Source organism: Triturus cristatus, chromosome 9, assembly GCF_964204655.1.
Source record: "Triturus cristatus chromosome 9, aTriCri1.1, whole genome shotgun sequence".
Taxonomy (NCBI): Eukaryota; Metazoa; Chordata; class Amphibia; order Caudata; family Salamandridae; genus Triturus; species Triturus cristatus.
The window spans coordinates 1,081,980,920-1,081,998,413 of NC_140592.1; positions in this window are offsets into that span (position 1 = coordinate 1,081,980,920).

The window sequence follows — 17,494 nt, forward strand, 5'->3', positions numbered from 1 at the left end:
ATTTTACAACAGCGATCTGTTTAGGCAGCTGTATCGCCTCAAGTAATTTTCCAATTATTTCTGCATTTCTGATTGGAGTTCCACTCGACGTCAAGAAACCTCTTTGGGACCAAATCTGCCCAAAGTCATGCACCACTCTAAACCTATACTGACTGTCAGTAATCACAGTGACTCGCAAATTCTTTCCCAACTTGCATGCTCTAATCAGTGCAAACAACTCAGCAACTTGAGCAGACCATACTCCTCTCAAACAAGATGCTTCCAACACAGTTGCTACAGTACACACAGCATAGGCAGTGCTCAAAATTCCTTCTCCAGTTCTTAGACATGACCCATCCACAAACATCACATAGTCACTCTCTTTCAGAGGCTCATCTTTTATGTCTGGACGCGGTTTGGTGCAAAAATCAAGCACTTCCAAACAATCATGATCAACATTATCCTTCACTTCCGCATTCACTGCATCAGGTAGTAATGTCGAGGGGTTCACATTAGTGCATCTTACAAGACTCACATTTGTAGCACCCAAAATCACCTTTTCATATTTAGTTAGGTGACTATGCATCATGAACCGTGTTTTACTCCTTGTCAAAAGGATCGCCACATCATGGGGAACAAATACTCTCACAGGGTATCCCATTACAATTCCTTCACTCTGTTCTAAACTTTTGCATGTGGCAGCTACTGCTTTCAAACAACCAGGCAACGCTACAGCCACCGGATCTAATACAGCTGAAAAATACGCAATCTGTCATCTCAATCTTCCATGTCTCTGCACTAATACGGAAAGGGCACACCCATCTATCTCACTGCAATAGAGCTCGAATTCCTTTTCGTAATCAGGCATTCCAAGAGCTGGTGCTTCACACAAGTTGTCTCTCAGTTGTTTAAAAGCTTTCATCTCTTCTTTATTCAGCTCAAGGGGATCTTTCACATCACTTTTTGTTAGGCGTACCAGTGGTTTTGCAATCAGCGAGAAGTTGCTGATCCACTGTTGACAATCTCCTACCATTCCAAAAAACATTCTGACTTCTCTCTGTGTCATTGGTGCTCTCATTCCTTTTATTATTTTAATTCTGTCCACAGTCACCTTTCTCAGGCCCTTTTCAATCTTATGACCTAAGTATTGTACCTTTTTCTGACAAAACTGTAATTTTGATGGGGATACTTTGAGTCCTTCATCGACCAAATGATTCAACAGTGCAACTGTGTCGACCACGCATGCCTCTCGCATCTTCGATGCCACCAATAGGTCATCGATGTATTCCACAAGCATTGAACTTTCGAGCATTTTTAAATCTTCCAGTGACTTTTTTAGAATCTGATTAAAAATTGATGGACTTTCTGCATACCCTTGAGGGATATGGCACCATGCCAAAATACGGTCTCCGAACCGGAACACAAACATTTGTTGGCTATCAGGGTGCAATGGAATAGAAAGGAAAGCATGACACAAGTTAATGACTGTGTACCATTCTGCATCATGGGGAATCTGATATAGAATTACCGAAGGGTTTGGCACAATGGGACAGCAAGGAACAACAATTTTATTCACTTTTCTCAAATCCTGTACTATCCTAAAGGTCCCATTTGGCTTTTTCAAACCCATGATCGGAGAATTACATGGACTGCTCATTATCTCTCTCAGAATTCCTTGTTCAATCATTCTGTCTATTATAGGCGTTACTCCTGCAATTTTCTCTTGTGATAATTTATATTGAGGAATATTTGGGTAATTTGCTCCTGCTTTTACAGTTATTTTTACAGGATCTACCCTTTTCATTAAATCCAACATCTTCTCCTGTGAAATCCCACACTTCTGTTTTTACAGTTTCTTTCAACTCTTGAGGCAATCCTTCGGGATCAAATACAACAAATGCCTCTGTAATTTCAGGTCCTAAGTTTGCCATTGTCATTCTTTACAGTACGTCTCCATCGGGAGTTTCAAAAGCTATACCATCAGGGGTACAAAAAACAAATCTCTCCCCAACAGATTTACAGGACTAGTGTCACACACGACAAATCGATGCATATCCGAGAATTTCCCTATTTTAACTTTTACAGGATCAGGAAGATAAGCTTTTATTTGTCTATTTGAGACCCCAACTACTTGGATTGTTTCACCCGAGAGAGGAAGATTTTTCACCTCATCTCATCTAACTGTCGAACGAGTAGCACCAGTATCCACTAGGAAAGTAATGTTTGCTTCATTCACCTTTCCATCCACAAAAGGTCCTGTCTGGTCTACCTCTAGAGTTGCACCAAGTACGTACTCCTCTTCCTCTCCTAGGCACCATCAATAACTCTCTTCTGACTCACTCTCATCGCGTTGCAGCCAATACTGCGAAACAGCACCAGCTCACGGTAGCTTTGTTACCTGTTCTTCGGTGTAGAATCCTGTCTCATTATTGTATCTTTGAGGATTTACGTGCTGTGGAAAAGGTGGCTTTGGCACCTGACACTGCTGGGTAACAACCTGCTGCTGTCGCGGCGGTTGGCAACTCACCTCATTCTGCACCTGTGGATTCAATGATGAATTATCACCATTAGCTCTCGGTGGCAATTTACACTCGGATTTCCAATGCCCTAATTTTCCGCAATAATGACATGGCCATTTCTTTTTAGCTTCCTCTATGCTGATCTGTCCTTTTCCTTTTCCAATATTAGGTCTTTGTTTTGCTTGGCCCATACCATTAGCTTGCTTGATCAACTGGGCTTCTTGTCGCTCAGCTACCTTAAGTTGTGCCCACATTGCCTTTTCTTTCAGTGTACACTGTTTAGCTTCAGTTTCATCACTAAAATATTTCGCATGCCGTAACACTTGATCTATCTTTTTGTTCTGCCAATCCACTGTATGCTGTTTAACCATTTCACTAACCTCAGGCTTTAAACCGTAAACAAATCTGTACACAAAATGACTCAAATCCTTTTCGCTTAATTTCTCATCTCCACTGTATTGTTTAAAAGCCAACAATAACCTCTTGAAATTCGCATGCACAGATTCTTTAGCCTCCTGGTGAGTTCTGTCAATTTTTACCCAGTCAGTTTCTTTTGGAGGTACTTTATTATTCAAAAAGGTAATTACCTGATCATATTTTTCTTTACTTTCGGATCAGGGGCTCCCGTCTTAGGATCCTCTTGCGCTGGCCAATCTATTGTAATTTTACATTCTGTCCATAAATCTGCAGGTACAATTATATCAAAAAGACCATTCAGATCTATCCACAACACCTTTGAAAGTTTGACAAACCTTTATACCTGTCTGTACCATTCAACTGGTTTTTCTCTTGACCTTGGAAAATCATTGGTAAATGACAAAATATCCATGGAACATGCACATATCCTCCTCCAAGAATTTCTCTCATAGGACATTCGGTTACCACTGGTTCTTTTTCTTTCACTGGGAATGCTGAGAAGGACTTATCTGTAGTTTCCTCTCTCTTTCTGAACCATTATTATTATTATTATGATTAGGAGCTTATGAAGCGCACTTATACCCAAGGGCGTTCTGGCGCTACATACTGAATCCCGAGAGAATATACGAGGATCTAATCCCTCAATAACCAGATCTTAAGCCCCTTTCTGAAAGAGATGAGCTCTGAGGCATTCCTGAGATGCACCGGCAGGCTATTCCAGGCTTTTGCTGCAGAGTAGGAGAAGCTGTTTCCTCTCCAACTGGCCTTTTTTATTTGTGGCACCTCTACTAGTCTGCCTTCGGCAGAGCGGAGCGCTCTCCCAGGCACCTACCACTTAAAACACCTACTCAAAAACTCTGAGCCACTGCCCATCAGAGCTTTGAAGACAGTGCACAGGACTTTAAACTGTGCACATCTTGTTACATGCAGCCAGTGTAGTTGCCGGAGACCCTCTCGTACAGAGGCAAACCTAGGGATCCCAGTCAGCAGTCTTGCCGCCGTGTTTTGTACCAGCTGCAATCTGTACCCGTGTTTTATTTTCAAATTTAGGTACAGACTATTACAGTAGTCCAAACGTGACAAAAGGAGGGCTGACACTGCTGTCCTGAAACCATCGGCTGGAAGAATCTTTTTTATTTTTCTTAATACCCTAAGGATATGGAAACAAGTCGATGCCACTCCACTAACCTGATCCCCGAAGTCAAGATTTTGGTCCATGATAACACCCAGATTTGATGCCTTCCCAGTGGGGACTGGTAGCTTTCCCAAGGCCTCAGGCCACATATCAGGGGTCCAGATGTTGGGGTTGTTCCCAAATACGATGACCTTGGTCTTCCCCGCATTCAGTTTAAGGCAGTTGGAGGCCTTCCAACCAGCAATGTTTTTCAGACAATCATGGCATCTCGCTGCCATATCCACTTGGGACCCTCGTTGTATGGATAACACAATTTGCGTGTCATCTGCAAAGGGTGTAAGTTGCATACCAAATGATCTTATTAAGGCCACCAATGGGCTGACGTAGATATTAAAAAGTGTTGGACTAAAGGGATGACCACTGCGGCACCCCACAAGGGAGGGCAAAAGGTTTTGATTTGTCCAACCCCAGGTCAACTGTTTGTATTCTGTCAGCCAAAAAGGATTTCAGGAGGCTCCAGGTTGAGCCATCCACCCCCGCTGTTAAATGGTAGCGGCAGTTTCAGTCGATAACCTTTCAAGTATTTGCCCGGCGGTAATCGCCTCTCATACCACTCGATAATTTACCAATGAAAGAGGCAGGCGCCGGACACTGGAAGGCAGGAAACAAAGTTTTATTCCGTCGGAGCAGAACACATCAGATCAGACAGCAAGGTATCGTCACGAGGTGCTCTAACTGCATCTCTGAGACCTGGTCTCTTATACACCGGTTTATTGCTTTATTACACATAGTACATTCTTGAGATTCCCTTGATGCATGAGAGAACATCCCCTGAAGCCCCGGCTCAGAGCCGATCCCACACATAGTTACAGTAGAGGTTCCCACCTTACCCGCAGTGGGAGATGGCTATCGCGCCGCAGGGAATTCCGCCAATTCCCGGGGGTGTGTGCGACCGGCCGGGTCTCAGGGGGTAGGGGCTTTGATCCACTGTAATCCCTTTGATGTGGGGTGTTTCCCTTACAATAGGGGCAATAAACTGCATCCGCAGGGCTAGGTGATGGCCTGGGACCAGTTCGGACAATGGGGCGCAGAGGAAGGGGGTTATCAAAGGAGCGGCATGACCATGTATGGGATGTCGGTCGGATGTGGTTCCGTAGCAGGGTCGTGCTGAAGGAGAGGGTTTATGGCCCGTGTATGAGAGAGCGGGGGTGGCCGGCGCGCGGGGGATGTTCGCAGCGCCAGGGGAAGCGCTGGTGATCGAGAATGAGCGGGGAGAGAGTGGGGTGCCTAAAATGGCGGCCGTGCATTCGCTGTGCGTGGCGCTGGGGAGAGGCAAGATGGCGCAGATAATGTTCAGTTTGCAAGCTAAATTTCCACAGTCCTCCCTTTTAACATATCTCGCCAGCTTGCCTAGTTCGGATCTATCCCCATAATACCCCGAACTTCCACCTCATACAGAGCTTTCATTCGCTCTGTTTCAAAGTCCAAAGTCTTAGGGCAGATGCAGTTCATAAAAAGCGAACATAAAGGTGGCAGACACTGAATCCCCAAGCAACATCCACATAGTATCACAATTGTTATGAGGATAAATGAAAACAGCCTCCATCCCCAACTTTTAATAGTGTCCCAAAACCAACTCCCCAGTGACCATTCTTCTTGCTCTTGATGGACCTCTGTGGACAGTCTGTGGAGGTGTTCAATTGCTTTGTAGACTGAGGGTGAATTATCCGGTACGTAGGTACAACAGCTGGACCCAATGATGCGGCATGCTCCTCCACGATCAGCCAGAACCACATCTAGAACGAGGCGGTTCTGAAGAGCCACCAGGCGGACGGCCTGAAGCTCAGCGGTGTTGTTGGCGAGGGCGCCAGCTGTAATGTTCATCGCCGTCTCGACTGCCTGGGTTAAGTGGCGGATGGCACGGCTGTTTGCCATTGGACCCCAGAGTGGAACAAGGCCTTTCACTGCGTCCATGAACTGTGCTCCGGCGGAGTCGGCTTGCACAATGTCTTTGGCCCGCTTCTGTCGGTGATGGTTTGCTGGAGCCACATATGTCGGAGGAAGGACAAAGGCGATGTAGCAGGTGCCTCCCCAACCTTTCGGAAGCCAGGTGTAGGCCTTAGTACCACAGACGAAGTACATATTCGGGGAGGCAACAAAGGAGGGTGGGTCAACTGAGTCCAATGTTTGGGTGATGAGGCAGGAGCTGTGGCCCACCAGCTGCGTCCCCAGGCCTTCGAGGCACACAAATCCAGTGATGTTGATGACGGACAGGGCCACTGTTAGGGTGGCGGCCGTCCGTTTCCGGAGGTAAGAGAAGGTGGGTCTGGCTGGGTTGTTGAACACTTGCATTTCAACTCGTTCTTTGGCAGGGATGTCCATGTGAAAGGAAGTGTTCGATCTCAGAGGGCAGAAGAGGGTAGAAGTTCTTCCAGTTTTGTTCAGCCAGAACCCATGGTAGAAGTGTGACATGGTTCTGCCGGAAGTGGCATTGTCCTTGTAGCTTTCTTGCAGGAGGATTAGCCAGGCGAGGCAGGAACCATGGACAGAAAAAGGTGAAGGGATGAAAGGGATAGAGTGTCCAGTGGCATGTGGTAGCAACCCACAGATCCAGCAATTAGTGGCGTTGGCAGCAAGATTGTGTTGGTGGAGCAACTGCACAAAAGAGTTATTCCAGAACTCCTTACGCCTTTCTCGGAGTTGGGGTGAAAGTGAGATCAGATGGTGTTCTTTCGTGGTGGTAGGTTGAACGGTGGTCAGCAATATCTTATGAGCGGGTGTGCCCTCCTCCATGATCCAGAAGGTGACCACGAGGAGAAGGCAAAAGAGAAGGGTAATGAAAAGTGCGATAGTCTTTAAGCTGTGCATTCGGTCAGTCTTTGGGTTTTTGTAGTGGATCATCGGACGTCCGGTTGCTTCCATCATCTTCATGTCGGGCGCTTCCATCACCTTCGAGAGACTCGGTAGCGGGCAGAACCACAGACTTCGCTTAGTTTCTCTCCTGGTGGCCTTTGAGGTGACTAGGCTACCGCTCTGAGATTTCCACTTAGCCTGTGGTCTGCTTAGCCGAAGTTCTCTCCTTTCGTCGCAAGTTATACCCTTCCTTGGATGGCACGGTGGGATCAGGATATCTTACTAACTCGAGTGTCTCTGTATCTGGGCAGCGGCTCAGGGATGGTCTGTCTTTGTCCAGAAGTTCTTCTTGGGCGGTGATGTTGTCCGTGGTTGTCAGGGTCGGTGATACCTTCTTGCAGTGGTGTGCATGCAGCCAATTGCGTTTCCCCTCCACTCGAAGAGCTGTTCAGGTGGTGATCAGGACTTGCAGGGGGCCCGTCCACCGGGGCTCCAGACTCTTGGTGCGCTGGAAGTTACGCACTAAGACGAAGTCACCGGGTTGGATGTCGTGTCCGGGGCCCCTGGAAACATCGGGAATGGCGTGCAGCACCTGCTGATGGATAACAGACAACGTTTTAGTTAGGTTATACAAATAGTCAGACATGAGGACGTCCGGGACGTCGTGGATGGATGTTGGTTTTGGTGCAGTCCAAAGGTTCATGGGCCGCCCAAAGACGACCTCGTAGGGGGTTAAGTGGTGTTTGGTGGGGGTGGAACGCATTGATAGCAATGCTAGTGGGAGAGCGTCTGGCCATCTTAGTCCCGTGGTGGCGACTATTTTTGCTATCTTAAGCTTCAATGTGGCATTGTGTCGCTCAACCAGGCCTGCAGATTGGGGATGGAAGACCGCATGGAATTTTTGTTTTATACCCAACCCTTTTAAGATGAGTTGGATAACTTCGGCTACGAAGTGGGGGCAGTTGTCGCTCCACAAAATTCGACAAAGGCCGTATCGGGGGAAGAATTCCTTCAGTAGTACTTTTGCAGTAGTCATAGTGGTGTTGTCGTGGGTTGGATAGGCTTCCACCCACTTGCTGAAGGCACATACAACGACAAGTACGTACTTCAAACCTTGGCACCTTTCTAACTGCACATAGTCCATTTGTAGGACTTCAAAAGGGTGATTGGGGACCCCAAACCCTCCCCGGGGTACAGCAGTTCCTTTCCCAGGGTTGTGTTGGAGGCATACTAGGCATTGTTGGACCAGACGTTTGGCTGAGTCTGGTATCTTGTCGTTGTGCCAGACTTTGGAGACGAGTTCGATCATGGGGGCAGACCCTATGTGTGCGGGGGAGTGTGCCATGGTCAGCATGGGGATCAGGTATGAGTCTGGTAGCAACCATTTGTTCGAGTCTTTAGTCCGCCAGCAACCATCATCGTCCTTCAATCCCACCCGTGCCCATTCAGTTAACTCGTGTGGTGTACTGGCTAATTGGATGTCCCTAATCGTTTCCCCAGCATCCTTCCATTTCTCAGCTTGTGACCTGGTCACGTACATACGGGTCGTGGACCTATTCTCGGCTGTGGTTCGGGCAGTAATGTCAGCTAGTGCATTTCCCTGTCCTATAATGTCTGTCACCTTCTTGTGTGCTTGGCATTTGATCACAGCCAGCCGTGTGGGGAGGAGGACCGCTTCGGTCAGGGCAGAGACTAGATCTCCATGCAGGATGGGTGTGCCATGAGAAGTCAAGAATCCCCTCTCTTTCCATAAGAGCCCAAAGTGGTGAACTACCCCGAAGGCGTACTGACTGTCTGTGTAGATGTTTGCGGTTGTCCCTGCTGCCAGGATGCAGGCTCGTGTGAGAGCAATTAGTTCCGCCGCCTGTGCGGATCGCTGTGTGATGCGGGCTGTCTCAACAACTGTTCGGGCTGTGGTGACTGCATAGGCAGCGGAGGTGGTGCCATCGGGGAGCTTGATACATGAGCCATCCACCCATAGTTCTCCGTCAGGGTCCGGGAAGGCAGTATCTCGGAGGTCGACCCTACTCTTGGTCTGTTCGTCGGTGAGGGTCACACAGTCGTGTATAGGGGACGCATTGGGATCAGTGTCAGGGAGAGGTAGTAGGGTAGCTGGATTCAGTGTGGTGCATCGTTTCAATGTGATGTGGGGTGCAAGCAGAGTCAGTTCGTAACCGGTCAGTCGTGCGCTAGTCAGGTGTTGAGTCTTGGTCTGGTTCAGGAGGGTGTCAACCGCATGGGGTACCAATACTGTGAGGGGGTTTGAGAGTACGATCCCCTCGCTTTGCCGGATAGAGATAGCCGCAGCGGCTACTGCTCGGAGGCATGCGGGCAAAGCTCTGGCTACAGGGTCAAGAGTGGCAGAGAAGTAGGCACAAGGGCGTTGTTTAGGGCCTATGGACTGGGTTAGGACAGACAACGCACATCCCTCCCTTTCGTGGGTGTAGAAGGAGAAAGGTTTAGTGTAGTCTGGGGTTCCTAGGACTGGGGCCGAACAGAGGGCGTCTCGTAATTCTTTGAAGGAGGATTGACATTCGGGTGTCCAGGGGAGGGGGAAGGGGACATCTTTAGCCAGCAGGGAAAGCAGAGGTTTTACGATAAGACTGAAGTTTGGCAACCATTGTCGACAAAAGGAGGTGAGGCCTACTAGGGACCGCACTTGCTTCTGAGTTTTGGGAACAGGGGTTTCTAGGATGGTCTGAATTCGGTCAGGGGTAAGTTTCCTCCCGTCTTTGGATAGTAGGTGGCCTAGATACGTTACTTGGGGCTGGCAGAATTGCAATTTCTTTCTGGAGACCTTGTGACCGTTCTCCGCAAGGAAGCGGAGGAGGTGAATGGTGGCTGTGACGGTGAGTGGAGTGGTGTCGGCCGCCAAAAGAATGTCATCGACGTACTGTATCAACACCACTCCATCGGGTAGTTGGACTGCATCTAGCTGTCTCTTGAGGGCTTGGCTATAAATGCTGGGACTCTCAGTGTAGCCTTGGGGTGCCCTACAGAATCTGTATGAACGGGCTTTTAGGGTGAAGCCGAAGAGGTAACGGCTGTCTGGATGGATGGGGATGGAGAAGAATGCGTTTTTGAGATCAATAACAGTAAAGGTGGTGGCAGTGGATGGAATCAGGGTGAGGATGGTGGTGATGTCTGAAACCACGGGGTACTGGGGTATGACTACTTTGTTAACCTCTCGCAAATCAACAATGAAACGGTAGGCTTTCTCATCTCCCTCGCCTTGCTTCTTTACAATGGGTAGGATAGGGCTGTTGCAAACATTACTGACTACTTCTTCTACCACTCCTGCCTCGACTAGGGACTCGATGATTTCCACCAATGCCTTCTCGCCTTCGGGTGATATCCGATACTGTGGAAGCTTTGGGAGCACTGCGTCCGGTCGGACGGTTATGTGTACTGGGTCAATCACCATGCGCCCTACATCTGAGTCGGTTTTAGCCCATAGATGTGAAGGTAATGTATCGAGTAGGGACATGTCAGCATCGGTTATAGAGAGCATACGCCGTGTGTGACAGGGTCTGGACAGATCTGGGTTATCGTGTAGGATGACTCGAACTCCGTCTGGGGAGCATCTGATGGTAGCTCGAAAATGTTTTAGCAAATCAAGTCCCATAATAGCATCGGGGGTGTTGGAGGAGAGCAGAAAGGTCGTGTCAGTGGTGTTATCTTCTAAGTCAAAGGAGATTGGTGCTGATAAGGGGTTAGTGGAGGGCGTTCCATCGAAGCCTATTGAGGTTACATGTGAGCCAGACAAGGGTGCCCTAGGGATCAGTCGTTTGGATAACGCACTACGTGTCGCCCCAGTGTCTACCAGGAATGGAGATTTTGTGCCCAAGACCTTAGCAGTGACGTAAGGACCTTGCTGGTCAACACGGAGTTCGACTGGATCCCTCCCTTGCCCCTGGCGGTCCTATGCGAAGTCATGGGTGCTTTCGTAGTCGGACTGCTGACACTGGTTTTGTCGGGGCGATCAAAGGTGTTTGGTCTGCCTGGCCTGACGTTGGTTGCGTCGTTCGTGTGCCCTCGTCCCTGTCCTCTGTTTCTGGGGTCATATGCTGTGTCTCTGGGATCCCTATTTTTGTTTAGTTCCAGAAGGACCGGGCACTGGGACTTCCAGTGTCCGAACCCTCTACAGAACGCACATTGGTTCCCATCTAAGTCTCTCCGTCCGTTGTAGGGTGCAGGTGTATGGTCTCTAGGGGGTAGCTTTCTAGGGGCGGTTGGTTGGTAATTCTCTTTCGGGGGTTCCCTTCCTATGGTCACCCCCTGCAACTGTGCTATCATTACCCTCTCCTTCAGTTCCTTTTTCTTCTTCTCTGACGCCCTATCGTTCTCGTTTTTCTGGTTTTCGTAGTATTGGGCCATCTGGAGAATTGCTGCGGGTTTGGAGGCTGCCCAACTACTCTCGCTAGTCTGTAGCTTCTGGGAAACCTCTTGTGACAGACCCTTCACATAATTCTGGACAAAGAGGTGATGTCCGGTTGCAGTGGTCATGTCCTGGCCACTGTAATCGGAAAACACCGTCTCGAATCGGGAGAAGTATTCAGACACATCCTCCTGGGGTTTCTGGCGGCAAGCCGTCACTATCGACCAGTCTACCTTTCTTTCTGGGATTAGAGTCTTCAGCTTTAGTACAATTTTGTCTGGGAGCTCTAATATGGCTTTCGGAGTTTCTGTCCTGGTTCTCGCTGCTTATCTATGGTATCGAGTTGTACCCAGGTATATCCGAACGCCTCAGCGTGGTCAACTTTCAGGATTTGTTTCCACACATCAGCCGGCAGACATAGCCCAAAGAACAAGTCGATATCCGCTAAAGTCATTATCGTAGAACCTAAGGCTGTACCCAGTTCAGTGTAGAAGGCAGTCGGGTTCTTTCTCAAGTCGGGTAGAGTTTTTCTAAAGGTCAAAATATCTTGCCGGTCCCACGGCTGGTAGACCCAGTTATATACAACCCTCCCCTTCGCATCTTGGTGGTTGATGTCGTCATGTGTTCCCTGACCTCGTGGGGGGACCCAGTAGGGGGCAGCTTCTTTGATGGGCATCATGGCATCAGCCCTTCCTTCCTGGGGCTTAGTCGCTATGGGGGTTTCTGCTTTGGTGGTCTGTCTATGTTCTTTAAGGTGTCGGTAGACCTCGAGTGTACGAGTGAAGAGGTTCGTCACGTCGCCCTCTCTTTCTTCCCCGATGTCCACCTTCCTATATAGGGCCGCTAAGCCTTCGGGACCTTTATCGTGGTATCTATCCTCATATGCATTCAGGGCGTGATAACAGAGCCGTACGACAAAGTGTCGTCTGCGGCTGTCAGCATACGAGTTATACACGTCTGTTATATATTCCTCACTTTCCTTTCGCTCCACCAGTGTCCCTACTATCTTATCAATTCCTACTCGTTCATCCTTCGTTAATCGATTCATTCTGGTGGAATCTTTCTTTCCCATCTCATGGTCATCTAGCGTTATTGCCGGCGTTGTGTTCAGCACAGGAGGCTCGGCCGGCGCGGAGGCCGTGAGGACCGAGGCCCCTGTACTGCTTTCGCTCGTGTTCGGGGGTTGTGGGTGTTGCACTACTGACTGGGAGGGTGCATATGGAGGGGGCATGTAAATGATCGGGGGACCTAACAGTAATTCGTCATTCGTTCGCTGCTTGGAGGACAACTCAGGGTAGAGCAAAGAAGGGGTCCTAACAGCGTACTGGCCTGATGTTTCGGGCTCCTGTCTTAGTTTAGTTTCCCTTCTCTCCTTTATTTCTTCTTCTAACTTTCTAGCGGCAAGGTGGGCTGCCTTTCGTAATTCCTTTTCTGCTTTTACTTCTTCCCTCTTTTTCCGTTGCGTTGCTTCTTTGCGCCACATGCCGATACTGTCAAGCATAGTAGGCGTCGTCTTATTGCTACGCAGAGCTACTTCTAGCGCTTCTATCTTATGGTCGTCGAAGGATCCCATCAGTGGCCACTGACTCTCGGGGTCCTTCTTTGTATATTTATGCCATAGCTTGGTATAAGCTACGGCGACTAGTCCATATTTAGTGAACATGTCCTTATTAGGGGTGCCCTCCAGTGGAGCCGGATGGTTCACCTCTAATAAGCGGTCCGGGCAGAACCAACTACCAATCAGTGGGGAGAAGATAGGCATGACGGGTTTCAACGGGGACAAAAGTCAGCACTACCTATCTTTTCACTGCTTGCAAAGACTAGACAGAATATCTCTATTCTTCGTTATTTGTAAGCAGAGAATACCTCCAAAGAACCAATATCGAACAACTAGTGTTCGGACAATCAATCAATCAATCAATCAATGGGAGATAAAGATAGGCATGACGGGTTTCAACGGGGACAAAAGTCAGCATTACCTACCCTTCACTATTTGCAAAGACTAGACAGAATATTTCTATTCTACGTTATTTGCAAACAGAGAATATCTCAAAGAGCACTATTCTTCAAAACAATCAATGTTCGGACAATCAATCAGTGGGGAGATAAAGATAGGCACGACGGGTTTCAACGGGGACAAAAGTCTGCGTTACCTACCCTTCACTATCTGCAAAGGGAGAGAGAGAGAGAGAGTATTTCTACTCCTCCCCGTTTGTAGACAGCGAATATCTCAAAGAGAACAATCAATGAGCACAATCAATGAGCAATACTAGTATTCCAAAGCTTCGGACAATCAATCAATTATTTCGCAATTTGTCGTGTATCACGACCTTACCCGGACCGCGTGGACAGTTTCTCGTCTTCCGCCTCCAGCGCCCGATCGTCCTCTACTCTCCGTATTTGCCGCGGCACTCCTGATGGTTCCCAGTCAGGACCGTAGATCACTCGAGAGAGGTCTGCTCGGAACCAGTGAAGTTCGGATGATCGGCTGCCAGACGAGGGTCTATTGGGCAGGAGCTCTCCCGATCGTTGCAGTCGTTCACTCTGTCGTCGCGACCTCTCCCACTGGATCCACGTGTCGCTGATGGGCCCCACGTTTGGGACGCCAATTGTTAAATGGTAGCGGCAGTTTCAGTCGATAACCTTTCAAGTATTTGCCCGGCGGTAATCGCCTCTCATACCACTCGATAATTTACCAATGAAAGAGGCAGGCGCCGGAGACTGGAAGGCAGGAAACAAAGTTTTATTCCGTCGGAGCAGAACACATCAGATCAGACAGCAAGGTATCGTCACGAGGTGCTCTAACTGCATCTCTGAGACCTGGTCTCTTATACACCGGTTTATTGCTTTATTACACATAGTACATTCTTGAGATTCCCTTGATGCATGAGAGAACATCCCCTGAAGCCCCGGCTCAGATCCGATCCCACACATAGTTACAGTAGAGGTTCCCACCTTACCCGCAGTGGGAGATGGCTATCGCGCAGCAGGGAATTCCGCCAATTCCCGGGGGTGTGTGCGACCGGCCGGGTCTCAGGGGGTAGGGGCTTTGATCCACTGTAATCCCTTTGATGTGGGGTGTTTCCCTTACAGTAGGGGCAATAAACTGCATCCGCAGGGCTAGGTGATGGCCTGGGACCAGTTCGGACAATGGGGCGCAGAGGAAGGGGGTTATCAAAGGAGGGGCATGACCATGTATGGGATGTCGGTCGGATGTGGTTCCGTAGCAGGGTCGCGCTGAAGGAGAGGGTTTATGGCCCGTGTATGAGAGAGCGGGGGTGGCCGGCGCGCGGGGGATGTTCGCAGCGCCAGGGGAAAGCGCTGGTGATCGAGAATGAGCGGGGAGAGAGTGGGGTGCCTAAAATGGCGGCCGTGCTATTCACTGTGCGTGGCGCTGGGGAGAGGCAAGATGGCACAGATAATGTTCAGTTTGCAAGCTAAATTTCCACACCGCCCTCGACAACCGGTCCATAAACACCCCATGGTGGATCGTGTGGAAGGCTGCCGACAAATCCAACAGAATCAAAACAGCCACCCCTCCCTGGTCAAACACCGCTCTAACCTCCTCAGTGGCCTTGATCAGGGCCAGCTCTGTGCTGTGACCTGAACGAAACCCAAACTGCGTGGGATCGAGTGCCTTAGTCCTCTGAAAGAAAGCGCTTAGTTGTGAATTATAGCCTTCTCCAGCAGCTTGGCCGGAAGTGGGAGGCGAGATATTGGTCTGTACCTGTTAGGATCGTTTTCATCCAAATTAGTTTTTTTTATTAAGGGAAGTATCGAGGCGGATTTCCACCTCCTAGGATACTCACCCATGTCAATGATGGTGTTAAACACGGGGGTAAGTGTGGATGCGATAACCTCAGGGCAAATTTTAGGTACCGCAACCGGGCAAGGATCATTTGGGTATTCCAACCGAGCCGCAGGCAGTAGGTTTAAGACCTCCGTGGTCTGTAGGGGACTAAAGGGCTCTAATCTGTTCAAAGACACCCTCGGCCTTGATTCGAGGCTGTTTGTTGCTTCCCCCACCTCCAATTGGGCATTGGAAAAGGAGGAAAAGATCCCTTCCACCTTGTTCCTAAAGAAGGAGGCTAGTGATTCGCACAATGCCGGGCTGCTATGAGCGCTGGGTTTAATAGGGATAGTCAGCTTTGAGATGGTCCTGAACAGTTCTCTGGAGGATGAGTTGGCCTTCTGTATCTGCTCAATGAAATAAGCGCTTTTTGCCTCTGATATCAATTTCTTATATATCGTGAGGCTTTCTTTATACTTTTCTTTTTTGTTAGTGCAATACCCATTTCTCCAAATCCTCTCATGCCTCTTACAATCTGTTTTGTGCTTTTGCAGCGAGTCGGTGAACCAAGGTGCCGAGGGCTGGGCTTGCCTGGGAGTGAAAAGTTTTACCGGCGCAAATTTGTCACACACGCTCTCAATCCATCTTGAGTACATCTCCTCTGCCTTATCAACATTTGCTGGAAAGCTGGGAATATTCAATGTCAGGAAATTACCCATCTCAGCACCATCTATAATTTTCCCAGCCCGGACAGAAATCTTTTCCCTAGGCTTGGGAATAGCTGGATTCTGAGGCAGCTGGGAGAGCGTGAAAATGAGAGCTCCATGATCTGACCACAGAAGGGGTAGAATTTCCAGTATATCCAAGCTGGCATTGTTGGAAAAAATACCATTCAGTGTATGCCCAGCTATATGTGACGGGCCAACCACCCTTTGTTCTAATCCCATAAGATCCATAAGTCTTTTGTTATCCATGTCTAAGGCATCTTCCAGGTAAAAATTTAAATCTCCGATAATCGTGAAGGAGTTTGCGCATAACCCTTCTTCCAACAGAGCGCTGAGCGAGTCCAAAAAAGTGCCTCTCGGCCCTGGAGGATGATAAATTAACATTGCTTTAAAGGTATTCTGGGGGGAGAAGTGGACACTGATGGACAACGCTTCACATGCATTATTAGAGGCTACAGAGGAAGAGGACTCAAGGCTACTATGATAGATAACAGCAAGCCCTCCCCCTCTTCTGGAGGGTCGGTCCAACGTGTGGCACACAAGGTTTGCAGGCAGGGCCTTCACGATATCAGGGCTTGAGGTGTTATCAGTCCACGCCTCAGTAATAAAAGCCATTATGATTTGATAATCCTCAATAAACAGACAGCACTCCAGGCTGTGTTTAACCATCGACCTGGCGTTTAACAATAAGCATTTCAGAGGGGGGTCATTTGCGCCTAGCTTCCGCGGCCCCTTGACCTCTCTGAAAGGAAAATTGCTGGGATAGGCCAGGAAGTCTGGCAGAGGACGAAGACAGCGAGTGCACGTAACGGCCAACTCTCCAGGCCTAATGCTAGGTGAAAATCTCAGGCAACAAGCTTTCCCTCCCTCTGGATCCAAGCTTCTGAGCAAGCTTGGTGAATAACTTAAGACATCTGATGATCCAGAAACAGGGGGACTGGCCCTGAGCCCGATCAGAGTGCGGACGGGGGCAGACGGGCTTGCCTTCAGGCGCGCCTTCGGCCATCGATCCACATCACCCCATTTCCTAAACAATGCAATCAGTTCTTTAATTTGGATTAACCTCCCTCTGTTGTTCAAGTTTTCAATATCCTTCTCCGAAAAATCTACCCTATATGGCTTTTGTAATGACCGTATTTTCTCAAAATCGATTCCCATTTCACTCGCTGTCTCTTCTAATTTTTCATGCAAAGTCCTTGCCCTCCAAGTTATTCTTTTGCAGAGGAACATTAACTCCTCATCCTTATATGCTTTTAATTTTTTAGTTGGAATGGTTCCTACGATTAACTCTTCTAATGTTACCGTTAATTTTGCTACATCTAAAGGTTGTGGTTCTGTATCTTTTTTCTGTAAACTTCTTAACCAGTCACTTAATTCTTCTAATGTTGGTCCTACAGCGGTTGTCTCGGCTCTTATTTTATCTATTATTCTCTCTGGGGTGTCGGTTGTGATTCGGTTGTCATAGGTGTCTTACTCGCTGGACTTTTATTTACGGTAACATTTTTAGGGGTACTTAATCCTGATGTTTCTGCCATAATTTTCCATTCATTGTCTCCGAAACCACTCCTTTCCTTTTGCATACCACAATTATACAGGACTGTTAAGCAAGGCTCACTATCCTTTTGTTTATCAAAATCAGGTATAACCGGTCCTATAGTTACAGGTACTGTCACTGGTTCCATATTCTTAGTTAATTCT